Source organism: Canis lupus, chromosome X, assembly GCF_048164855.1.
Source record: "Canis lupus baileyi chromosome X, mCanLup2.hap1, whole genome shotgun sequence".
Lineage (NCBI taxonomy): Eukaryota > Metazoa > Chordata > Mammalia > Carnivora > Canidae > Canis > Canis lupus.
This window is the reverse complement of record NC_132876.1, coordinates 39,955,284-39,982,529: the sequence shown is the minus strand read 5'-3', so window position 1 is coordinate 39,982,529 and position 27,246 is coordinate 39,955,284. Positions and strand designations below refer to the sequence as shown.

Here is a 27,246-nt window from a genome sequence, read left to right as displayed (position 1 = left end):
CAATTTCTCACCACCTCCTCAGCTCTGTTACTTGGTGTGAGCCATCATATCTCTCCTGGACCAATGTAACTGCCTCCTAACCAATCTCCTTGTATCAACTTTTGCTGCCAGGGTTGCCACACATGGATGTTCAGGTTGTACACTATGGAAGGGCACTATAGCTATGGATGTGCCATTTTTATCACAGACACATACCAACTTACATAAGAGAGTGTGCAGATGGGTAGACGCATTCTGCTCTTCTTGGCTCCAAGTCTGAGAGCATAGGAAGAGAGCCTGTTTCCACATAAACCTGTACCAGTGCACAGGGTCATGCACAGACTCTGGAGAACATGCATGTGCACTCATACACACATGCATACACACACAGTGACACACATAAGTGGGTGCTGTCTCGCCCAAGCCCTGGGTGTTCCCTGAGTTCACTTCTCTTACTGACCACCCAATGCTCTCACAGTCTATAATACCATCCCTCCCACCCACAGGTATCACTTCTGGTTGGGGAGCAGTGGTGGAACAATGGGGTGCAAAGTCCTCTTGATGGTACAAGTATTCCCGTGGCAAGAAATGCATAAAGGAAAAAAAAGTGGGCACACACAGCCAAGGCTACTGCCTGCCAGGACTCTGGCAAACTCCCCAGGGCAGGACATAAAGCTGTTTAGGCTGTACACTAAAAGACTCACCTATTTTTGCTTGTTTTGTTTTTAACTTGAGGAAGGGGCATCTTTTTGTAATGCTCACAAAGACATCGTATCAGATAGTGGCAGCCCTGCCCCCTACAATCTCAACTGCACCTAACAGTCATTAAGAACCTTATCAAACATTCAAATGTATCCATCCTTTGGTGGAAACCTTTCATTTATTTCCCAATGTCCTTTTTTTTTTAAGATTTTATTCAATCGGGATCCCTGGGTGGCGCAGCGGTTTGGCGCCTGCCTTTGGCCCAGGGCGCGATCCTGGAGACCCGGGATCGAATCCCACATCAGGCTCCCGGTGCATGGAGCCTGCTTCTCCCTCTGCCTGTGTCTCTGCCTCTCTCTCTCTCTCTCTGTGACTATCATAAATAAATAAAAAAAAATTAAAAAAAAAACGATTTTATTCAATCATTCATGAGATACACACACACACACAGATAGAGGCAGAGACACAGGCAGAAGGAGAAGCAGGCTCCATGCAGGGATCCCGACGTGGGACTCGATCCCGGGTCTCCAGGATCACGTCCTGGGTGGAAGGAGGCGCTAAACCACTGAGCCACCTGGGCTGCCCTATTTCCCAATGTTCTTAGGAGGAAGACAGAACTCCTTACCTAGCCCACAAATCTCGAACGATCTTGCCCCTGCCTTCTTCTGCAGCCTCAGGTCTCTCATGCCCCGCTCCTAATCCCAGCCACACTGACTTTTTGTCCCTGGAACACACAAGCCCCTTCCTGTCTCTTTCACCGTAATTTTTTTTTTTTTTTTTTTTTTTGTCTATCCAGAGCCTGCATCCCCTGCTGGAGCATTAGCTTTATTAAGTGGGGACTTTGGCTCATTCACTCATGTATTTTCATCACTTATGCAGCGCCTACTATATATCAGGCGGTCAGTAAATATTTGCTGACTGAATAAATAGATGAACAGGACAATGGGCACATTGGACCCACCTGAAGGGCTCTAAGATGAAACTCTCAGCTCAGCCCCATCTCTATAGTGTGCATACACATCCTCAGGTGAATTGAGATGGCCAGAAAATGCAGACTGTTACACATCAGAAAGCTGCAAGACTGGTTTGGCAAGGAGGAATGGTAGTGAGCCTAGCCAGCAGTTATTTCGATATTAACATGCGGTGGTCACTGTTCTCAGCACTTCACCCGATTCATCTCCTCAGCCACCTTATGAAGTATAACCTTGTATTATTCCTGTCCCACGATGAGCAAACGGAGACCCAGGAGATTCAGTAACTTGAATTTAAACTCCAGCAGTTTGACCAGAGTCTATCTGCTGTACCGTGGAAGAGTGAAAATACTCATTTCCTCCAGTTTCTTTCTTGGTAGTGCCTGGGGAGCAATTCCCTTGCACACTCTGGTGGTCTTGAACCCAGCCCTGTGAAGCAGGTAGGAGAGGGAGTGCCGCCTAGTTGGCAAGCAGCAGCAAGCACGGATCTAGTTAGCGGCCCCACGGGGGCAGGAGGCACTTCGGTGATTGACAATGTAAATTAAAAAGCTGAGCTATTTTGTACTTTCTTGATATTGAAATCTATAAAACCCATCAAATCCTCAGCCAGCCTCACCGAACTAAAAGGGAATTGCAGTCACAAAGCAAATTTAACACTTCTTCCAATTTTTTTCTGACACTTCCGGAGCACTTCCACTGAGGTGCGAATGGCATTAACTTGAAGCTCTGCGGGGGAAACCTCAGCTGGTAGAGGGTTGGATTGTGCGACCCGCCTTCACACCCGGAAAAGAAATTGACAAGGCGGGACGGGGAGGAGCAACTGACAAGATGGGCTTTGCAGCCCTGACCACGGGAACAATAAATGAAAACTAAAGCAGGAGAGGCAAAAGGCAGAGTAATCCTCGTCGTTAAGATGTCGGCTGGCTCAGGGGCATAATACAATTTTTTTCCCCTTTAACCCACATTTTAGACACCGTTTAACAAAAGATAACTGTTTAAAACACAATTTGAAGTTAGTTTGCCCCCTTGGAGCTCAGAGCCTGAAGCACAGGTTTGTGGGCTATACTTGGGACTTTCCCTAAATTATTATATCAGAATCCTAGGACCAAAGAAAATACCTAATAGAGCATTTTGTTCAACCCACTTACTTGCTAGACAGAAAGACTGAGGCCTCCAGAAGGATGTTTTGCTTTTATTTTCACCAAGCATCCATCACTACTCTGTGTGTGTGTGTGTGTGTGTGTGTGTGTGTGTGTGTGTGTGTTAGATTTGCCTCGGGAGCTGTTAAGGGGAGAGACAGAATGACCTGCATTGTCAAGGGAAAAGGGCGAAGAAAAATGTTAGAATCGATATAGTGTTTGATAAATAGCTAGTCATTTGTCATATAAATATATACACATTACAAACAACAAGCCTCTCTGTGGCAGAAACAGAGGGGTTGTTCTCAACAGAGGGAGGGCTTCAGCTGAGGAGGCTAAATGAGGGTCATTCATCCCTCCAGCTCCTTCTGCCATGGTCAAGATTGGTCCAATCCACCACCTAGGTTTTCTGTGGGCACTCAATATTTTACTCAGCAGAGACTTTCAAACGCTGCTTCACTAGTAGCTGGTTGTATTTAACCTCTGTGGGAGGGATAGGGCCTTTTTCTTTCATCATGGAATCCGTTATTTTTCTTTGAAGCACAGTACAGAGCTTTTTACAAATTGCATGGCAAAAATAGAAATGCAGCCAGTCCTCAGCATAGTGGTGTGGAGGAGGTTCGGGGCAACCTGCCCCTCAGGCAGTATGTATACAGAATGTGCTCCTTTCAGAACTGGATGTTAATCCTGTAGGGTGGGAGGCAGAAAGCAAGCCATCCCTTCCTCTCCTGCCTTAAAGGAAGGTAGACTTGAAACAGTGAAGCTGGGAGCTCAGGAAAAAGCTAGCCTAAGTATAGCCAGTAGACCCTGGCTGCGGGAATCAGAGTGATACAAGCTTGGCTGTGAATTTGTGAGGCCTAGGAATCTGTCACTTGCCCACTTTGGTCTCTGTTTTTTTTAATCCACCTCTCCTGCCTCACAGGATAGCCAGAAGGTATAAGTGTGGAGAAAACAGACACACATTTATTTGGAAACAGTTAAAACCACATATGAATGCAAAGTATTATTGTTGTTTTAAGTGTGCTCTTTGCCTCTGGTGGTTGGACATCTTGGTGTATAACCTGGAATTTGAATTGGTAAAGAACATTCCAAGAGAGGTCTAAAGTCCCTGGAATTAATGAGGAGAGAGGGTGGAAAGAGTCAGGAAAGACAGGAACAGATCTCCCATGAGTCACAGCCCTACCACTTCCTTAAACTGTCTGCGTGTATGTCTTTCAGCAGCTTACCGAACCTCTCTCAGCCTCTTTTCTCATCTGTAAAGTGGGTTGTTGTGAAGATATGAGTTAAATAATCAGTGGAAAGCTAGATGCCAGCAGCACTAGCATGGGGCAGACTTTTGATAATAATTATTATTGTTAGTGATGCTACTTCTGTGTGCCAAGGAGAACTGGGATTCCTTAATGCCAGTGCATGGCTAGTCCTTGGTAAAATATATATGTTTCTGGACCTCATCCCCAAGACATTTTGCTTCCATAGGTTTGGAATGGAGTGTAACACTGCATGTAACAGGGACTCCAAGGGATTCTGATGTGGGGCCAGATTTGGGAACCAATGGTCTAGAGCAGTAGTTTTTCAAGCTGCCAATTATTACCTACTGCTTGGGAAATCAATTTAGCGAGTGGTGACCTGCATTAAAAAACAGAAAAGGAATGCAATAGGAAAAAGCAGTGTGCACTGCACACGGTAAGGGTTAAGTATTGCTTCAGAAATGTTTGCCGTATGCTTATATATATAATTCAGTAATGTATGCTGTATGCATGGCAGATGTATTTCTTACTGTAAGTCATGGTGAAAAGTATTTGAAATACCACACAGAACGCAATCTTCCATTTGGAGACACTGGTGTCCAGAGAAATAACCTGGCAAGTCCCAGCTCAGACAAGAAGAAATGACCAGTGAGATAATGGAGTAGGATCCATTTCTCTTCTCTCTCCATCTATCTTCTGCTATGCTAGGGTCGACAGAATTGGTTTGTTCTCTAATTAGAATGAGTTTTAATACCTTGTAATGGGCCTGACCTGAGATGAAGGGCAAGTGAGGGTATTGCTACAGGTATCAGGCTAACTGCATTGACCCCATTAGACAGAAAACTTATCTGGGTTTATTGGGGTGTTCAGTTGTTCTTGATTAGTGAGCACTTTGTACACACACTTAGCTTTCTGCCTTCTCCCAGACTTTATTTCTGAAGATTTTCTTTATTTACTTATTTAAGAGAGGGTGGAGGGACAGAGGGAGAGAGAGGGAGAGAATCTCAAGCAGACTCCCTGATGAGTGGGGAGCCCCCATGTGGGACTTGATCTCGTGACCCTGAGATCATGATCTGAACTGAAATCAAGAGTCAGACGCTCAACCGACCGAGCCACCCAGGCACCTCTCCTTCTCCCAGACTTTGATATTCATTTTAGCATTTGAAACCCTTTTTTTGCCTTTGTGAAATTGCATAAATTTGTTTCACTGCATGCCAACCCACATCAGTGTCTTTTGACTCCTCACTTGGTGTGTTGAAGATAGTAGCACTCCTAAACCTTTCTAGGCCTCATCCTCAAGAAATTCTGATTCCATAGGTTTGGAATGGAGCATAAGAATATGTATGTCTTCCTTTGGAATTTTGATGTGGGGCCAAATTTGGGAACCAATGGTCTAGAGCAGTGTTTTTCAAGCTGCCAATTATTACCTACTGCTCCGGAAATAAATTTAGAAGTGGTGACCTGTATCAAAAAAACAGAAAAGGAATGGCCGTGCTCCCTCCAAAAGGAGCAGTCACTCCAGGGCTCCAGCACACTTCCATCATATAGGGATGAGGTCACCTCCCCAGCAAGGCCTTCTCAGACCACCCTCTATAAACTGTAGGCCGTGCAGGATCCGCCTACCCCTACCACTTCAGAACCCTCCATCTTCTTTATATTTTCCCCATGGTGCTTATCACAACCTAACACACCATGTTGTAAATAATAAACACAATGAGAAAAATAATCCCATACATCCAGATCTTTTTTTTTGGGGGGGGGGGGAAGAACTGGAAATCAAATTTTATGTGAAGTCTTCCACATGTTAAACATTTTTATTTATTCATGAGAGACACAAAGAGAGAGGCAGGGATATAGGCAGAGAGAGAAGCAAGCTCCCTGTGGGGAGCCGGATGTGGAACTCGATCCTAGGACTCCAGGATCATGCCCTGAACCAAAGGCACATGCTTGACCACTGAGCCACCCAGGCGTCTTGAGTCGTCCAAATTTTATTTTTTTTATTTTTTTTTATTTTTTTTTTAATTTTTATTTATTTATGATAGTCACACAGAGAGAGAGAGAGAGAGAGAGAGGCAGAGACACAGGCAGAGGGAGAAGCAGGCTCCATGCACCGGGAGCCCGACGTGGGATTCGATCCCGGGTCTCCAGGATCGCGCCCTGGGCCAAAGGCAGGCGCCAAACCGCTGCGCCACCCAGGGATCCCGAGTCGTCCAAATTTTAAATGTGGCTAGATCTTCTGATTTTTCTGGAGAGCCCGGAAATCCAAACATTTACGTAAATGTGTTGGTCACCAGATCAAAAAGAAAAAAAAATACCAACACTATATAGGCCAAAGGAAATATGTCTGTGATGCAGATTCGGTCCTCGGATCACCAGTTTGGGACCTCTGTCATAGATCTGTGGACAGTTGGGCCACTTGAAGTCTTGAAAATTGCTGTTTTCTATTAAGGAAGTGCAGCCTCAGGTTAGGTACTTGCCCCATGGTCACACGCTAACTTATAGCGGAGCTGGACCTTGAACCCAGCTCTCTTGCTTCCCAGCGCTCTCTCATAGCTCCCCTGCTGCCTGTGAGGCTGCCTCTCTTCTGCTGAGGGAAGAGCTCAGCTGCCCTGTGTAGAGGCCAGCCTTCGGTTCAGTCCCAGAGCCCTCCTCACAAAGAACATAACAGAGTCATCACCACCCATCTGATAAGCCCCAGGCACTTCTCACCACAGAGTGTATGAATTTCCCTGCCTTCCCCATCTCAACCATGGATATTGCCTCTTGCTGTGTTCTTTATTACTTTTGCTCCAGTGATAGAATCAAGACAGGGTCTTTATAGTACAGTGTTATTAGCATTACTCCCAGCCAGCAGGGCTCTCGGGTAGAATTTGTGTGGTCTAGTGCAAAGAATCTGGGGCTCAGAGTCCAGAGGGCGGGACTCAGCATGCCCTGAGACAACTTATTTAACCTCCTTGGTCCTCAATTTCCTTCACTGTAAAACTGAGAGAAATACAATTTGCCTTTCTTATCTCCCAGGGCTACTGTGAGGTAAAACCGAGATAATACATATGAGTGCCCTTTGAAGAGAACATGTTACAACGGTGAGGGCATAGTATTTTTACAAAATCACGAATTGTAATCATTATTACAAGAATCATTATTAAGCACCTACTATGTGCAAGCGAATACCATGTACCATTTGCTCAGGGCAACTCGAGGAGATTAAGGCCTAGCTACCTTTCATAAGTTATAGGGTAAGTCAGACAAAGGGCGACATATGTGAGTGGAAAGAGCCAGCGCTGCAAAGCTGGAAATGACCAGGCCTGAGTGAAATGTACAGACTATACAGTGAGAGAGAATATGGTGGAAAGGGCTGATTGTGGGATGATCTGCATGGAGTAGAGGGTTCAAGTAGTACCCGACAGATGATCGCTGCTCCAGCTTCTCCATGAGGCCAGAAGACAGAGTCAAAACATGCCTTTCATGAAACCAAAGAAGAGTCCAAGTGGGATGGTGGGTGTGGGTGATGACACGACAGGAGAGCCTAGTACTGTAAAATGGCCCTGACAACAGTTCCCACTTCATAGGGCTATTCTGAGCATGCAAGATGGTGATGTGTTTCATTTTTTTATTTAGTTAAGATTGTATGTATTTATTTATTTGAGAGAGAGAGAAAGAGAGAGAGAGAGAGAGAGAGAGAAAGCGAGTGAAGAGGTGACAGAGGGAGAAAAAGAAAAAGAAGCAGACTCCCTGCTGAGCAGGGAGCCCAATTCAGGACTCTATCCCAGGACCCTGGGATCATGACCTGAGCTCAAGACAGATGCTCAACCGACTGAGCCACCCAGGTGCCCCAGGTGGCAATAGGTTTTAAACGTTTAGCACCGTGCCTGATACGTGGTGAGTCCTAAAGATGGGCTAGCTGCCATCATCATCATCATCATCATCATCATCATCATCATCATCATCTGTTTTTATCTTACAGTGAAGTCAGGGCACGTGGGAGCCTGCCTGATGTTAGTTGTATTGCTTTGGCCAAGTCAGATCACCTCCCTATTTCTCAGTTTCCTGGTCTTCCAAATGGGAATACTACCAGTGCAGCCGACAAGGATTCAATGAATGAATTCAAGTCAAGTGTCTGGCACAGGGTATGTCCACAGTAGATGTCAGCCACTCCAGCTCCTATAGCCAGGTAATCGTCATGTAATATGGCTGCACAGCAAGAACTCGAGGAACATAAAATCATGGACACCCCAAAGCTTACTACTGAGACACGAGTCCTTGTGCCTATTTTGAGATCCAATTCTTTTTTTTGAAGGGCTTTTTTGTTTGTTTAATACATCTGAAAAGAATGCATATACAAAGAATTGAGACATGAGAAAGCATTGGTTCAACACTAATGAATCTACAAGAATTACGATTTGGGGAAGGGGAGAAGATTACCTAAATATTTTTAAAAATTGGAAACTGCGACCAAAATAAGTGGATAAAATCCCTATTAACACTTGTGAAGAGTCTTCATAAGACTCCATGACTTTTTTTATTAAACTAGAGAGCCTTAACTAGCTACTCTAGGGTTCCTCATATGCAAAACAGAAATAAGGGGATTCCCCTGACTGGTCCCCATGCTGTTAAATGTTCTCCCCACCCACACCCACACCCCCAGCTTCTTCATGAAGCAGGTCTCCATCCTCCCAGCTTAAAAGAGGATGTGCATCATTCCATAGACATCTGTCTCCTAGTGCCACCTCTCACATTTCTTTGATTTACCCGGTCTTCAGTTGTGTTCTAGGAACACCGTATCATACATTATTAAGCTAGACACCTATGCTAAGCATATAAGAAAATGACTGACCGGGAAAATGTTTTTTAATTACATAATCTATTTGATGTATTTCAAAACGTGCAATACTTTTCTTCGTTTATCCGTGAAAGAAGTTAGAAATTAACTTCAAAAAAATTCAGCAAATGGCAAAGTTCCTTGAAAGTCACAGTCACATATATAGTGCATACTTGAAAAGAGGAGGGGCAAGATAGGTTCCACCCACTTTCATGAGTTTCATCAAATACTGGACCTACTCAAGGGTGGAGAGAAAAGGCAACTTTAAAAAAGGAGTGTGTTATTAAATGAGGCATTTACTATACTCCTTCCTAAGAGCCCCAGGTGGGAAATAAGTTTTCTAAACTAGATCTAGGAAGTGGAATGTGGAATCAATCCGTCCTCCTCCCCTTAAGAGCTGTCCAATGGTTAATGAATTTAAAAAACATGACTAAATAAAAACAAACCCCACACACACTTCCTGCACCACCACCCCACCACCCCCACAAAAAAAGGAAAAAAAACCCTAAATGTCCCAGATCATTCTCCAGAGTGGATGGAGGCCGGGAGCAGTTTCAACTGTTACAGAGTCATTACAAGCATGCCTTGCTTTTAAACAAAAAAAAAATTTTTCGAAACGACAGAACAAAAACTAGTACTAATCACTTTTTGACAATACACCATTACTCAAATTAACTAGTACTGAGAGGAGAAAGGGGGGACCATACCTATGGGCCTTGTCTCACACGAGTGCATGTGGGTAGGTGCAGGGCATTTGTCATTATTGCAAAAATGAATTTTAATGTTTAATCTTTAGTTTGATTTAACATTGCTTTTAGTACAATGCTGACACCAGTTGTGCAGAAAGGGCTCTGGAGAGATGTTCATAGCAGTGCACACCTGAGGCTCTTCTTCAGTTCTGGAGGCTCCAGAACCAATATTGCTTCGTGAAATACATTCTTTAGGCCTTTCTGTGTGAGTGCAAAACAGTCCACATACTTGACCGCCTTCAGGTCATGGGCCAGCTTTTCAGCAGTCTCTGGAGTGATAGGCTTCTGTTTGTTCTTGGCAAGCTTCTCAATAGTATAGGGGTCATCTCGGAGATCAATTTGGGTCCCAACAAGCAAGAAAGTAGTCTCTTTGGACAGTGGTGAGTTATCTCAGGCACCCTCTTTTCCTTCACATTTTCAAATGAGGATGGAGAGACCACTGAAAAACAGACTAGAAATACATCTGTTTGTGGATAACTCAGCAGTCGTAATCTGTCATAATCCTCTTGCCCTGCAGTATCAAAAAGTCCAAGGGTATATGGCTCTCTACCAATCATAACTGTGACTGCATACTTGTCAAAAACAGTTGGTACATAGTACATACTCAGATGGAAATTTGTTTGTTGTGTAGGATATCAGGAGACATGTTTTACCAATGGCACCCCTGCCCACAACAATGCACTTAATTGTCTGCATTGCTGAAACAGTTTTGTATCCACTTTAAATATTTCAAATTCAATGATGACCTCAGCTTCTCCTCCAGGGCGTTGGCAGCACTGCCGAGATCCAATTCTTAAATTGGAAATTTCTCCTCTGTCAAGGAAATCAAGACTGAAGAGGATGGCAGGAATTTGGGGTTTAGAGATCATTGTGTGAACAGTTACTGAGCACCTCCTGTGGGCTGGCTGGTGCTCCAGGGGTGGGAGTTCACGAGCAACAATGGGACAGGCAGATTCCCGCATTTAAGCAATGTATAGACACATGGAGGGAGATAGAATAAAAATATAAAATGTTATGTTGCACGATGTGATGTGATTTAGGATCATGCTTGGCATTTAAGAAAGAACTGGGAAGCCCTGTGGCAGGAGTAGAGCGAACAAGGAGAAGGGTAATAGGATGTCAAAGAGGTCATAGGGGCGGCTGGTTCAGGGCTTTGTAGGCTTATGTGATGACTGTCATTTACAGGGAGTGAGATGGAAAAGGCATGGGGGAGGATCTTGTTCAGGGAGGGACGTGATCTGACTTCCATTGACCATTTGGCCCTCCCATAAGCAGTGGATTTTGCATCCACAGGCTTTGCATGATAAGGACTAAGGGGGAACAGCCCTGGTAGTTCTTGCAGAGCTGTCCTTAACCACTCTATAGACTGCAGAGAGAAGGCTCTTTGGTCCAGAGGACACGGAGTGGAAGTGATGACACAGAGAATAGGAGGAAGCATTGGAACCTTTTAGAGAGGGAAGGGACCCAGTTAATGTGATTCTGCTACTGGGCTTCTGTTCACCCAGCCTTGACCTACAGTACGTACCACCCCACCATCCCGCTCAGCCTCTCAAGGTCAGAAAGCCTTCTGACAGGTTTACTAAAAGTCGGCCTTCTTGCCACCACTGGGTGGCAGTAGTCTTAGATCTGTCTCAGGAGCAACCCAGAAAAAGTGCCCACTTTCCATAGGAAAGCACTATTTGAGATGCGAAGGCAGGTGGGGATACTATGCATCCCCAGACTTTTCTCTCTTTCCGGCCCCGTATCTCTGGTCCTTTCAAGAGCCACTCTTGCTCTGGGATGGTTTCAAATCTGTTCATCACTCTCGTGACCCTCCTCTGGAGGTGCTCCGCTTTGTCAGTGACCTTCTTAAAATGTAGTGCCTAGAATTGAATAGGAGACTTCAGGAGGGAACAGCAGAGATCGCAGTGCCACATTTCTATTCTGGGATCTAGAAACACTGCTTTGATTAATACACCCTAAACTTCTGCTCCGTTTTTAACAGCTAAATGATTAAGCGACAGTAAACTAACTGTTGGCTCAAATTATACTGTGGGTCAACTCAAACCCCTAGATCTTTTTTGAATTGTTTGTTTTTATGTAAGCTGCTGCCAAGTAATGGTTCCCTTACTCTGGCATCACAAAAAAGGACTTTCAAAATTTTAATTGAGGAGTTTTACTTTATCTTACACATTTTACCTTTTTTTTTTTTTAATTTTAGTTTGGTATTCCAGCCCATCTGAGCTTGTATTGAATCTCAGCTTTGTTCTTCAACGTATTTGATATCCCTGCCAGCTTTGGGTCATCTTCAGACGTGGTAAGTGTATTTTCTGTGTCATCTAAGTTATTAATGGAAGTGGAAAAGCCCCATGGCCTTTAGAGACTTTTCTGTTGGTAGTCATCCGTGCGTTGGGTAAAATTCTTTCATCAGTTGCCAATCCATTTGACTCGTGTTATAATCTGGTTAATCCGTTGCTGTCTTGTCTTAGCCCATTCATGAGAAAGTTACAGGAGACAACTTCAGATGCACTGCTGAATCCAAGATATGTTGTGGTTACAAAAGGCAGTGTGGATAAAGGATGATCTAAGGTAGCACCTTTTGGGTTGTAAAATGGAGACTATTAGGGTTTTCCCCCCAACTCTGAAAGTAGTATTGGCTTGTTGTGTTAACAACATACCAAAGTGTATGAATTAGAAAGTGTGAGTCCTTCTGTAATTCTTCGTGCCAACACCCTGCCGGATAATGGTGGCTAATGATTTTGGGTGTGCATAAACAGATCTGTGATTTACATGGTATCATATGATAGAGAATGTTGTGTAACTTGCTTTTTTTCACTTACAATCTTTTGGAAACGTCTTTCTTTGTCAGAACATCCCTTACAATGACAACCTAGTGTTCTTTCCTGGGGATATTTCCTAATTTATATCATCAATCCTGTATCGAGGGGAATTCACATCATTGGCAAATTTTTGCTGTTGCAAGTAGTGTTGCTTGGCGAACTTTCTTTGCTGGCTTGAGATGTTGTGTTGGGTGCTGGTTTCTGAATCCTCCCTGTCCTTTTTGGATCTAGTTGTCAATGTTCTAAATTCCAAGGGCTACTTTCTACTAAGAGAGAACTAGGGGGGAACTGCCAACTCCCTACTCACCAGGGTTTGTGTTTGAAAATCTATACTTTGTTTTCCCTTGGAGTGAAGTTAAAACTGTTGGAGCTTTTGGGGGCCTTTGGAAGACCGAAGCACCCCAAGATCAAACCCTGAGTGACAGACAGGCTTGATGGGAGTCTCTGCCCTGGTTGGAGTAGGTGAGGTGGTTAAGAGCCAAAACAGGAAGGAGAACTGCCTTGCCATCGAGCTCTTATACCCCATCACACACAAGCTCTGGCAAGTAAGGCCACTTACTGAGCCTCAATAGGCTCCTCCTTTCTCATCTTCACACCTTTCCTCCTCCGTGGTGTGTGTGTGGGGTTCCATCCCTGCACAGGTGCACCTCCCAGAGAAAGGTAGGAGCTGCCTCCTCTGAACTTTTAGAACACTTTAAGGGCATGGGCTTGAGAGTCAAGGCTGCATTTAAGTATCACCGCTGTACCTGCCCAGCTCTGTGATCTTGGATATGTCACTCCTTGCTGGGCCTAGTTATCCTCATCTATAGAATGAAGATGTACCTATATAAGAGATTTCAGAGCACCAAACCCAATGCCTGGCCACTAGGAAGCACTTCAAGTTAGCTGCCATCATCATCATCATCACCATTATGGGTGATCATATTACCTACTCCATAGAGTTGTGAAGATGAAGTGAGAACATACGTAAAACATTCAACATGGTTTTCAGCATAAATTGAGTACTAAATAACTGGTAACAGTTATTGATTATATTTATACCTCCCCTTGGATACTTACCTCATTATGTCTTATGTTTCTTCTGTTTGTGTTCAAGTCTTGATCCCTTCCTACAATTTGTTAAATTCCCTTGAAAGCAGAGTTCTCTCTCTCTCTCTCTCTCTTTCTCTCTCTTCCAGTCTCTCTTCCTCTCTGCGCAGGAAGCATAAAAGACCCAATGCTGGTGATTAGTGTGGCCTTTGAAAATTTAGATGAGTCAATGTTGCCATTACCTTTTCTAAGCCTCTTGATCATGGTATTGTTTTCTAGTTTGAAAGCATCTTTCCCATTAACTGATCAACGGGACCTTGTCCCTAGGGCAGGCCATAGCATACACATTCCAACCACTGAGCCACTGATCACAGAATTAGCAATGTACGGTATCTTAACTTTGGAAAGTTTTCCAGAAAACAGTGGCCCTGAGTGTGTTTGCATCTGGGTAGACTGGATTTGTGTACCACTCTAAGACTTCTGCTGTCTACATGGAAATGGATATTAGGCAAGAACCTAGTTCAGGCCACCACCAAGTCCCCCTTAAACTACCACAAAATAGTCTTCTAAGTTGTTTCACCCATTGTAGTCCAGACAGCACTGCACAGTAGAAAGAAGTAAAATGAGATTACATCATTCACCTCCTCAAGACCCTTCAGTGGCTCCCATTTCATGTAGCATCAAGTCCAGTCTCCTCATGGTCTCCAAGGCCCTGCATAATCTGGCTCCTGCATATCAAAGTCATCTTGATGCATTCTTCCTCTTGCCCACTCTGTACCACCCACACTGGTCTTCTGTTGTGAGAACATGACAAGCTCATTCCTGCCTTGGTACCTTTGTTTTTGTTCTGTCCACCACCAGGAATTGGATCCCACCTATGCCTCAACTTTCCCAGAGCTTCCTTTTGTCCTTCAGGTTACCGCTTAGATGATACCATCTCAAACCAAGATCATTTATTTAAGCCTTCTTCCCTGCTCACCCTATCTCAAGTAGCTTCCTGATGGTTCATGTACCTCCTTGTTAACCTCAAACTCACTGGTTCTCAGCCCTCACTTCACCTTAAGAATCACCCAGAGAACATTTTTAAAAAATGGTCCCTTCTAGACCACAGAAATCACAACCTCTGGGAATAAGGCCTGGGTTATCTCTATTTTTAAATGTTCCCCTGGTAATTTTAATGTGTAGGCAAGGTTCACAGCCTCCATTCTAACCTATGAGCTTGTTTATTTTCTTCTTAGTCCTTATCACCAGGTGTAATTATTTTCATTCATTCATTTATTATTTATTGAGCGCCTATTTTGTCTGGCTGTACTCGAAACACAGGGATTAAAATCATGAACACACACACAAAAAAACCCACAAATTCTAACCCTTTATGAAACTTCCATTCTAGTGGGAGAAGGCAAACAATAAAGAAGATCAGCAAATACGCATAGTCATATAGCTTTATATGTATATATATATATAGTATTATGGACTGAATGTTTATAACTCCCCCCACCCCAAATTCATATGATGTAACCCTTACCTCCAATGTGATATTTGAAGACAGGGCCTTTGAGAGGTGATTAGGGTTAGATGAGCTCATGACGGTAGGACCCTGGTCTTATGAGAATAGTGCCCTTATAAGACAAGAGACCAGAAAGCTTGCTCTCTCCCCGATTCCACCTCCCTCCCTCACACACACACACACACACACACACACACACACACAAAGGTTGTGTGAGCCCACAGCAAGATGGCAGTCATGTAGAAGGCAAGAGGAGAGACTTTAGAATGAAACTGACCTTGCTGGCACCTTGACCTTGGACTTCCCAACCTCCAGAACTGTGAGAAATACATTTCTACTGTTTAAGCCACCCACTCTATGGTATTTGGTTATGGCAGCCCGAGCAGACTAAGACATACAGTATGTTAGATTATGATAAGTGATCAGGAGGAAATCTACAGCATAAAATGGAGGTATTGGGGGGTTTGGGTGGGGGGGGAGGGAGAAAAGTTTTCCATAGAATGGCCTGGAAAGGTGAATCTCGAGTGAAGATTTGAAAGAAGTGAAAGATCTAGATCTGCAGTTATCTGAATATAGAGCATCCAAGGCACAGAATAGTAAATGCAAAGGCCCTGAGGCTGGATTATACCTGGTGTGTTTGAGGAGCAGCAAGGGGGCCAGTGTGGCTAGAGAGCTGAGAACAAGGGGAAGATTGGTAGGAGATAAATTTAGAAACTTAATAGAGGGGAGCAGATAATATAGAGCCTTAGAAGTTATTTTAAGAGCTTTGTCTTTTACTCTGAGTAAGAAGGGTTATCACTGAGGAATTTCTAGCAGAGAGTAGTATAAGCTGACTGAGATTTTAATAGGTTCACTCTTCCTTCCATACAGAACTGAATCGGGAAAAGGGTAACAGCAGCAAAACCTGCAAGGACGTCACTGCAATAATCTAGGTGAGACACAAGTGACGATGGTGGCTTGAAGAAGGATGGTAGGAATGGCACTGCTGTGAGAACCTATGAGAAATGGTCAAAATCTGGTTGCATTTTGGGAGTTAAGATATACAGGATTTGCTGCCAGACTGCATGTTGGGCATGAGACACAGTGCACAGTCAAGAAGGACAACTTGCTTTGGGGCCTGAGCATCTAGAAGAATGGAGTTGCCATTACACTGAGATGGGTAGGGCAGCAGCGGGAGAATAGGTTTTAGGAGGAAACATCAAGAGCTTAATTTTGAACTTGCTAAGTTTGAAGTGCCCACTAGACCTTCACTTGGAGATGTCAAGTAGCAAGATAGATCCTGGACTTTATAGGAGAGGTCTGGCCTGGAGACAGAACTTTGCAAGCCATGAGATTGGATGAAATCTCCTAGACAGTAAGCTCAAGTAGAAAAGAGAAGAAGCCCAGGGACTGACACCTAAAGCACTCCAAAGATTAGAGGTTGGGTTGTGGAGAAACAAGCAAAGGGGATTGAGCAGAAGCAGTCAGAGCAGAAGGAGGAAACCAACAGAATGTGGTTTCCTGGAAGCCGAGAGAAGAAAGTTATTTAAGAAAGAGTGAGGGCTCACTTAGTGTCAGCCACTGCCAAGAGTTCGAGTAAGATGAGGACAGAGATAACCACTGACTTTCGGATTTTGTAACAGGTAGGTCACTGGTGATCTTGATCAGAACTGTGATGGCAGTGAGTTCAAGAGAGAGAAGGAGAGAATTTGGAGGCAATGAGCATAAACAGTCGCCCCAAAGTTTTAGTATTAAGAGGAGGACAGAAATGGGGTAGAAGCAGTATCTCAGGGGGATTAGCCTTGAGAGAGAGTTTTATTAATTTGGGGGATGGGAGAAATAATATTCTAAAGAAAATGACCGAGACCCCCAAATTAGAATGTCAGTTGGGTGAGGGCAGGGCCTTGGTCTTGGGCCATAACCTCCCACAGTGCCCAGTGCAGAGTAGGCACTCAGCAAATATTGCTGAATAAGTTAATGATCAAATGACTGCAGACATGCAGGAGAGTAAATATCAAAGAGCTGAGTAGCAGGAGAAAGTGGCAGGTGAATGGAGCAGCACCCTAGTTTCAGTTCTAGTCATTCCTGTACTGCTCCTGGCATACCAAGCTTGCCCTGGGGCCAGACAGCCAAAGCAGGGGTTGGTGTGGCAGGACTCTCTTTGCCAAGAGGGCATACAATGTCTCTGTAGTCATCTGTTCCAGGGAGAGGACAGGCTCTGGGACTGTAAGAAGCAGGTGTGGTCAGACAAGACCACAGAGCTCAGGAGGGTGCCAGAGGCGAAACCACTTTGCGTCATCACCGTTCTCCAGGCATGGCCTGTCTGTCTGCGGCACTGGGCGCGTGTGAGATGCGTGCCACACCAGCAACCCTGCCTGCCCTTGCTGGCTGGAGGGTAATTAATAACATCCTGTAGCTCAGGCCAAGGAACAGCAAAACTGGAGTCCACAAAGGAGAGGCGCATGCCCATGCAGTGCCTGGTAGTCTTGGCACCTGGCTTTTCCCAGTTGCTGCATTGCACAACTTCCACAGGGTAAGGTGATGGCTTGGCGCAGTGGGCCCTCCCCATGGGGCCTGTGACTCGGCTGTCGCCAGGAAGATGGCACGGCCCAGCACTGAGCTAGTACACAGAAGGCACTTGACAACTTTTGGATGAATGAACCCCTGGGGACTCTGGGAATTGACACAAAAAAAAATGAGGAAAAAAATGCTTCCTTTTCCATGCCTTCCCTGCTGCCACACTTTACACCCAGACACAGCGCCTTGTGGGGCCAAAGCCAGTGGCAAGTGCGGGTCCTGGACATGGCAGAAGACACAGGGCAACCCCCCTGGCTAATTGGCAGCAACCCCAGACAGACCTTTTCCATCTTCTCACCTGGCACCCAAAGACTCCACCATAGTGTTAGGTCTTAAGAGTCCAGAAAGTTAACTTCAACCAGCATTGACCTAATACCTGATCTGGATCACATCCTGTGTGTTTTCTCAAAGTTGTAACTGTAGTACTAAATATTCCAATAATTACTACTACTATAGTAGTAGTAGTACTATTGCTACTCTTAATTGCAGCTAACAGATACTGAGCGCCTACTATGGGCCAGGCACTGAGCTAAGCACTTTACATACCTTGTCGGTTGTACTCCTCATTGCATCTCGGTGAGGTGAATACTACTGTTGTCTCCAGTGAACAGAAGAGATTCAAGCTACGTAGGGGAAGGGTGGAGACTCAAGCCTGGTTCAGTCTGACTATGGAATCACATTCTCCATAGTCCTCTATTATAGCATCAGGGTGCTCTCTTTAAAAATGTAAAACAGGTGATATCATTCTTTTGGCTTAAAAGCCTCCAGTGGCTTCCCATCCATACAGAGAATTCAATCCAACTTTCTTCCTAGGCCATCAAGGCCTGGCGGCATCCAGCCTTTGCCTGCCTCTTCGGCCTTGTTTCATTCTTCTCTCCTCTTGCCCTAAAAAACCTGCGGAGAAGGCTCTGGAGCCAAAGCAGTGCTCTATCTTCACATTTGGTAGGCTGACTTGGGTGCTTACCCCTGCTTACAGTGATCCTTCCCTTGGAAGATGCCTCCCAACATCCAAACAACCATCTCCAAAGCCCTGTATCAAAGGGTGGAAGCTGCCTAATGATTGGCAGTACACCTGTTGTTCCACGGATACTTGTTGGGATAGTTTTAGTACTGCCTCTCTCATGTGTACTGTAAGATCATAGAAGGTTGACAGTGCCCCAGACCCTGTCCAACACCAAGAAGGTTGAGATGCTCAGAGATGAGCTGAAGCCCATATTCTCATTCCGTGACTGCTGGCATTTGGTGAGGCAGTACTGTATGTCGAGGGGAGTATGGGAACGGCTCTGGACTAGACACATATGAATTACATCTCAGTCCAGCTCTCTCCCTTGCTAGCCCAGAGACCTTGGATAAATCCTTTCAGTTCTCTAAGCCTCGATTTCCTTATCAGTCAATGAAAGTAATAGTCTCTGCCCCTAAGGCGTTGTTTTGAGTATCTTAAGATGATTTATTGGATAGTGTTCTGGAAGGTACAGAAATTTGCACAATGCCTCTCGAGTGCTTACTATATTCCAGATCCTGCTCCAAGCTCCTCACATGTATTCTCTCCATATCAGTCCTCAGACAAAACCTTAGTGTGCTTTTTTCGGGCTGTCGCTTAGTCTGTTCCTGTTCCTATAACAGAATACCATAGACTGGCTGGCTTAGAAACAACAGAATTTTATATTTTCCAGTTGTAGAGGCTAGCAAGATCTGAGATCAAGGTGCTGACAGATACAGTGTCTAATGAGAACCTCTCGTTGGTTCATAGATGCTCATCTTCTCACTATAGCGACACATGGCGGAAGTGAGCAAATAAACTCTGTAGGGTCTCTTTTAATAAGGACACTGACCCCATTCAGGAGGGCTCCAGCCTCATGAGCTGATCACCTCCTAAAGGCCTCACATCCAAATGCCATCACACTGGGGATTAGGTTTTGACATAGGAATTTGGGGCGGATACAAACGTTCAGTCTCTAGCAGGAGGGGAGGGTAGTACTTTTTCAAGTAAAAAAATATGGCTACCATTTTGTCCAAGCGTTCGACCATTTTTCCCCCACTGGGCTACATGCTACGTGGAGTCCTTTGCCTATTACTGTTTAGTTTTGTGGTAGGGGACTCTCACCCTACCTCAGTTGTCTTACCTACTCCTCCTCAAAGCCACAAGAGGTTCCCACATACATGATATTCCACAAAACATCATCTCCCATGACCAGAAAGGAGTGTGGGTGCCTGGTGGTCTAGTCTCTGGTGGTCTGGTCTGTATCTTCACAAATACTGAGTACTTCCGATGTGGTAAGCTCCATTCCAGTCAACTGGAAATCGAACCTGCAGCCCATGGACAAAAAACCCCAGCCTCTCCAACCTCTCACCTCTGTAGTATTCTTGCCCCAATGCACAGTCATCGTCTCACCATGAGAGAACAGCAGACAAACTTTGATTGAAGGAAACGATCTCATAATTGGCCTGTACTTGTCAAATCATCAAGGTTATGAAAGACAGAAACTGTCACAGGTTAGAGGAACCTAACAAGACATGGCAACAAATAGAATGAGCTCCTGGGTTGGATCCTTGCCTAGCAGAAGGACACTGGTGAGAAAACGGGGAACATTTGAGTAAAGTTTGTGGATTGTTGATAGTGTTGTATCACCATCAATTTTCTGGCTTCGATACCTTTGCCATTATTTTCTATAAAGATTTTGTTTATTTAGTTTTAGAGAGAGAGAGAAAGAGAGAGAATGAGAGATTGAGCAGGAGGAGGGGCAGAGGGAGAGGGAGAGAGAATCGCAAGCAGACTCTATGCTGAGTGCGGAGCCTACCCCAGGTCTAGCTCTCGCAACCCTGAGATCATGACCTGAGCCAAAACCAAAACCAAGAGTCGGGTGCTCAACCGACCGAGCCACCCAGGCGCCCCAATACTTTTACCATTATTATGTAAGATGTTAACATTAGGGAAGTCGAGTAAAGGATATACAGTAACTCTCCGTGTTGGGTTTACAATTTTCCTTTAAGGTTTAAAAGTATTTCAGGCATTTTGAACCCTGTCAGGCACAGATATGAGAAATGCCAGAAGGATAAGGGCTGGACATTGACAGTATCCGCTATGCTTCCTGAATCTCAGTGTCCTCATCTGTCAATTAGATCCACTAATTATGTATTATTACTTATTCTTCTTATTAAAGAAGTTGCCGGGGGAACCTGCTTTTGAAGTAAAAGAGAAATGTCAGCCCTAAACATTCCATTTTATGATAGAAGTTACAAAAGAAAAAGATCATCACCCCATCCTCCAGAAAAAAAAGACTGCTCAATAAAATTATTTCAAAATAAAAAGTTAAAAATATCCCTGCCTTCCTGGGGTTTACATTTTGGGACGGTAAAAGGGAGAGAAGGAGGAAGGGAGATGGGGGCGACAATAAATAAAATAATCAGTTATTTGTATCAGATATTAGAAGTTATCATATTGTATAAATTATATTATTTATATTGTATATTAGAAGGCAGGGGGCACTATGAAGAGAAAGGAAGAGGAAAGGCAGGTAGGGAGGAGGAGAAGGGTAGCTTTAAAATGAGATGTTCACTGAGAAGATGACATTTGAATAAAAGACTTTAAAGAAGAGAGGGAGCAAGAGGCCCAAAAAGGAGGGCACCTGTCAGAGGGAGTGGCTAGTGCAAAGGCCTTGAAGCCTGACCAGGTTAAGGAGCAGTAGGAAACCCAATGGACCTAGAGCAAGGTAAGCAAGATCAGTGTGCCTCCTCCCGTGGTCCTAAACATAACAGACAGAACCTGGCCACAGAGGAAGGATCAAGGGAGTCAAACAATAGACACTAAATCAAGGTTTCCAGCAGAGTCACAGACGACAGAAATGCAAAGGGAAGGGAAGAGCAAGGAAGTGAAATTGCTGGAGTCTAGAATACCTGTCCAATTTCTGGTGAGGAACCACATCATTAGTAAGCACCAAGATAAGGTTCTGAGTCTCCCGTTCTTCTTTCCTCTCCAGTCATTGAACTCTAATTAATGCTGAGTGTGGCAGTAATACCACAGCCTAAGACATCTTTCTGCTTTCGCCTTAATTGAGAAGTGTAATTTGTAGCATAGAGGGGTGGGCTGATTTTTCTTGGACTAATAAGTGGGACTGATCAAAAACCTGGAACATATTTCTGGTTTGGTTTATGTTTGTTATCGAAAGTCCCCGAGTCATTCAGTTAGCATCATTTGGATGTTTGGGGTCTGGGAACATATGCACTGAACAGAATGCAGGCTGTGATGCCGCACAGGAAGCAGCCCCCTAGTCTGATGTGTGCCTGAAAAAGACAGGCCGAGTACCAGAGGGGTTCCCTGGAGGCTCCTCAGCTGGCAGCCACAGCCCAGGATGCTTCCTCTTCCAACCATACAGGAACAGAAATGCACACAGGGAAAGCCAGACTGGCTGCATGGGAGGCTTGTAGACAGCAGTGGTCATTTGGAACATTGCAAGCCTCCCAGAGGTCCATAGAAGTGTGTTTGCTTTGTCCTTCCAGCATTACAAAGACTGGATGAGAAGACTTAATGGGGTAGTATCTACAAAGTGTATCACATATGTGCAAGGTGTTACTACTCTTGTTGTGTACCATGGGGAGGTATAAAGAGGATAGCCCTCCAGCCACACTATAACACATTAACCCACCATACCCCTATAACACTATTTTCATAACCTAACCTAACCACCACCCCCCAACCCCCTGCCCTGTTGCGACTCAGATGGAAGAATGTCTGCCTTTGGCTCAGGTCATGATCTCAGGTTCCTGGGATAGAGCCCCATGTCGGACTTCCTACTCAGCAGGGAGTCTGCTTCTCCCTCTCCCTTTGACCTTCCCCCTGCTTTTGTGCTATCTGTCTCTCTCAAATAAATAAATAAATAAATAAATAAATAAATAAATAAATAAGTTTTTCAAAAAATAGAAACAACACTTAACCATTTTAAGCACTTACTATGTGTTGGGCACTATGAGTGAATGCCTTGCATGCATTATCTCTTTTAGTCCTCACAACAACCCTGTACCATGGAACAGGTACTGTTTTTCTGTTTCAAAGTTGGCTAAGGGAGGCTCAGAGATGTTAATGCATGCAAGGTTGCACAGTAAGTAGTTAGAACCACTTATGCGCAGGAGACCAACACTGGGATTCTGTGTCCTTATCTCTGTGCTAAAGTGCGTTTTAAATACAAGATGCACATGCCCCAACATGGCAGTTTTGGGTTTCCAAGAGGGAGGGCATCAACTTCCTTCTTCAGGCTCCATGTATAAGGATGGCTGAAGAAGGAAAACCTCAAACAAGTGGGCCACTCCAGCTTGGAGTGATGCTGGGCAGGAGTGGGCACTTGATTGTTTGAAGAGGTGCCGTGGCAATATCTGGCTTCCCAGCTTGAAAGGCTGGACCAAAGATGAGACTGACAGAACAACTCTGAATTCCAGAAATACCCAGAATAGCAATCACCAACTTCACCCTGTCCATGTGCCAGTGAGGAAGCCAGAGATCCTGAGTGGTGCTGAGACTTGCCCAAGGTCACACAGCTCGTTAGAGCTGGCAGCTTCAGTAGAATCCTGATCTTTAGGCTCCCAGTTCAGGGTTTTCCCTCCACTGCACACCCACCAGCCCCCCAGATTCCATAGGCAACACTCAGAGAGGAACCATCTCCTTGTAAGTGAAGCCGTTGTCTGGATAGTGGCCCTCAGTGTGGCCCTGGAAGCTGCAGCATCGACATCATTTGTGCACCTGTTAGAAGGGCCAATTCTCAGGCCTTACCCTGGACTTCCTGGGCCTGGGCCCCAGTAATGTGCCTTAACAAGCCCTTTTGGTGAGCCCCATGTATGCTCAAGTTTGAAAACCACTGGCCTAGGTGGAAAGCCAAAGTGCCAAGTGCTACAGATGTCAATATGCATTCAGAGCATTGGCTGGCACCGCACCAAGAGTAGTCTTTGTAGGGAAGGAATGAGACAAGGCCTGCAGCTCTCAAGCCACATCTGCATAGCAGAGTCACCTTCAAACACACATGACAGTGACAGATAGTTTTGCCAGCTCAGCAGTTCCAGGGACACGCCAGCTTCTCTGCTATGGACTGTGCATTGCGGCCCTTGGAAGAACCATTGTGCAGGGTCTTCTGAGTTGGGAGGGAGTTCAGAGATTACCTACCCCTCCACCCACCTCTACCGCATCCCTGGCAATGCACCTGACTGGCACTCTTTTGGCTTCAGCATTACAGGGCCACGGTGATGGCAAGCTCAGCTTCCTGTAAGGAAGGATGGAGGTGGATAGGAGGAGGAAACACGTAAAGGTAACAACATAAAAATAAAAAGTAGTATAAGCACTAGAGCTGAAGGCCATGAGAACGCTGAGCCAGAAGGAATGAATTGTAACACTGGAAAGTCGGGGGAGCCTTCATGGAGGAGGCGCTATTTGAGCTGGACGAGATTTCAGCAGGCAGACCCAACAGAGGCAGAAAGAAGGTTGTTGCCATATTTCCATGAACAAAAATGTGGAGGCACAAAAACACAGGACACTTTCAGTGAAACCTATCTTGACAGGTCTAGTAAAGACGATATGCTCAGGAGTGAGACTCCCTACTAGCTGCCTGACCTTGGGCAAGGTACTGAACTCCTCTCTCGGCCTCTGTTTTTCCCTACTTGGGAAATGAAAGTAATGTATGTCATTGGGTTGGGGAAGGGAGTAAATGAGATAATGACAGGAAGTAGCCACCACAGTGGCTGGCACATAGCAAGCACTCCAAAACAGACATGACTACTTTGCTTTATATATAGTAGCAAACAAGATGGTTTGCCCGGACCACTGGATGTAGGACTGGGATGGTGGAGGTAATCTTTGGGACCAGGTCTTGGCAAGGGCTTTAAATGCCAAACTAAGGATTTGGGGCTTTTATTCTGAAGCAGAAGATTTGTATATTTGGAGGATGAATTAGAGCAGGATGATAGGGGAGTGGGGGAGTTAGGGGCCTAACTCCATCCAATAAGGATGGGGGAAGAATCAGGTTCAGAGCTGGGATATTCGAGTTAGTGTATGTCTGAACTCCTCTATTACATATCAAATTGAGTTGAAGTTGGTGGAGCTCAAAATGTGTAAATGTATACATTAAATGTATATTTTTAAAATGTAGAGATGTGTAGGAGAGCCTGGATGGTGCTGTCAGTTTACAGTACAACTCTTGGTTTCGACTCAGGTCATGGTCTCAGGATTGTGGGATCAAGCCCCATGTCGGGTTCTGCGCTCAGCATTGAGTCAGCTTGAGACTCTTTATCTCTCTCTCTGCCCCTCCTGCTCATGTGTGCTCGCTTGCTCTCTCTCTCTCTCTCAAATAAATCTTTTCCCCCAAAATGTATAGATGTATAAAATATATATCTGTATATACATTATATTTAATATGCATGTTAAATAACTAGAAAGTGAAAATCAGTGGTTGGAGAGAATATTGGCCAGTTTGTTTTTTTATAGTTTTAATGTGAAAGACAATCCTTTTGTTAGCTTGGGTTAAACTATGTGAAACATCATATTCGATGAAAACATTTCCCAAAGCTGGCCTTTTTGTAAGAAAACTTGAGATCTGTGCAATTCACACATACTTGATAAATTTAAGCACATTCTGTCTTACTGGCAGGGACAGAAATTTGCAATAAGACACAGAGTTCTCTGATGACAGACGATCAGAAGCAGCAATGGCAAGTGCGCATGGGTCTGAATTTCAGGACATTTCTAATGGTGGTCTGGGTATTTAGGTAACCTTCATTTGGACTTTGGTGATAACCAGAGTCTTCTTTGGTTCCCCCATCAGGATGAACTACACTTCAGAATGTTCTTGAGTCTTGGGCCAGAGGGAATGATCTCATTTGGCACGTTATTGAGTGCTTGCAAAGAGGAAAGACACTAACCGCTCACAAATATTTTGCCATTGACTAACTGCAAAGATGCATCTGTTAAAGCAATCCATCTGAGCAGGCTAGTTGCCTCGAATATTAAAGAATTTCAATACCAGCTAAGAGCAAGTCGATTTGTCAGACATTTACAAAGCAGTTTTGAAGCCAAACGATCTCCTTCCTGCTTTTACCTTTCTTCCAGAATCTGTTCACCAACACATATGAGGGTGGACTTGGCCTCCTTGGTCAGAGCATTCTCAAAGACAGCTGACATTCTTGGGCTGCCGGGAGACAGACATTTGGGTGGGAGGCGGTGCGGGAGTGGTGTGGCCATGCTGGTTCCATGCTAGGGAAACAATTTTGCACCAAGCCAGCTAAAGACCTTCAACTGTTGGTCAGTTCCCTCTCAGGCCTGCCAGGCTTCCCCTTTGCCTGCTCCCTGATGAAAACAGAACAGACCCACGGAGCAGTTAAAACTGACCAGTTGGAATGACCCAGATTCCTTAAGGAAATGCAAAAGCCCGCTGGCTCATGGGATTAGCTTCAGTTTTGCAGTTACTCCGCATCTGCACATTACCTTCTTGTCCTCTGCAGCCCCAGCTTGCTCTAGCTGCTCACCTCGGTAGCCGGCTTTCCGAGCCAAGAGAATCCCAGAACAGTCTCATTATGAGAAAGCAATCGGCCAGCCCTAGAGAAACTCCATGGCCAGACCAGAGAGAAAGATAGCTCTCACCTTCATTGATTTGCTGTGTCCCTATTGTTCTTTTCCCACCATCTGCCCTCACTCCTCTGCAATCCAAGGCGATGTAGCCAACTTGTTAGATGAAGCTGTGCGAACACAGCACAGCACATATATCACTCGAGGCTTCATTTGTTCTTGAAGAAAAAGAGGCCACACTGAGCAGCTATTAGGGGACATAGCAGGATAGGAAAATGAATGTTTTGTTTCCATTAAAGAAGGTGGCATCGAGGAGGATGCCTGGGAAGCTCAGTTGGTTAAGCATCTGCCTTTGGCTCAGGTCATGATCTCAGGGTCAGGATTGAGCCCCTCTTCGGGCTCCCTGCCCAGAAGAAAGTCTGCTTCTCCCACTCCTCCCTGCTTGTGCTCTCTCGCTATTTCTGTATCAGTCTCTTTCTCAAACAAATAAATAAAATCTTAAAAAAAAAGGAGGTGGCATCAGAAGCAGCGAGGAAAGGCACAGGCAAACCTCATAGGTGGTTAGTGATGTCAGAACTCATATTAAAGGAGTAAGCCGCCTAGACAAATTACACTTAGCGTTTACTGTGCTGCCAAGAGTTCCTACCACTATGATATATAGGACTCACAGAAAAAGCCTAGAGCACACATGTTCTTGGTCCCAGCTGCACATTAGAATCTCACGGAGAGCCTCAAAGTGTGTATGTGCAACTGCCCCCCTCAGAGGATCTGTCGTAATTGGTATGGGTTTAGGGCCACAGCACTGGTACTTCTTAAAAACTCTCCAGATGGGAAATAAGATTGCCATAAAGGACATCACCAATCGGCCACATTTGAATATGGGCTGTTTATTAGATATCATCATGTCAGTGTTAAAATTTCTCAACTTGATAACTGTATTATGATTATGTAAGAGATTGTCCTTATTCTTAGGAAATATACACCTAAGTATTTAGGGGTGAAGGGCATGATGCCTGCAACTTACTCGGATGAAACAGAAATTTAAAAAAAAAACCACAAGGAAATGTAGGGAGGGAGGGATAAAGCAAATATGGCAAATGCTAACATTTGGTGAATCTGGGTGAGGGCTTACCCTGCTGACAAGTGTTCTTTGTACTATTCTTAGAACTCTTCTGTTAGTTTCAGAT

At 44.8% G+C, this 27,246-nt stretch overlaps 1 protein-coding gene and 1 pseudogene across 6 annotated transcripts in view; one reads left to right on the top strand and one right to left on the bottom strand.

Moving 5' to 3' along the window:
• The window catches only part of PAK3 (p21 (RAC1) activated kinase 3), a 267,243-nt gene that overhangs the window by 38,507 nt on the left and 201,490 nt on the right, over positions 1-27,246 (top strand). For 3 of the 6 annotated variants that reach the window (XM_072816519.1, XM_072816517.1, XM_072816514.1), the window contains exons 2-3: positions 11,807-11,902; positions 15,835-15,896. The exons of 1 other annotated variant lie outside the window; for it this stretch is intronic. The gene's annotated coding sequence lies outside the window, so the exon portion shown is untranslated. The remainder of the gene's footprint in view (positions 1-11,806; positions 11,903-15,834; positions 15,897-27,246) is intronic. 2 more of the 6 variants (XM_072816518.1, XM_072816526.1) reach the window with 1 other exon arrangement.
• LOC140627471 (cell division control protein 42 homolog pseudogene) lies at positions 9,574-10,302 on the bottom strand (annotated as a pseudogene).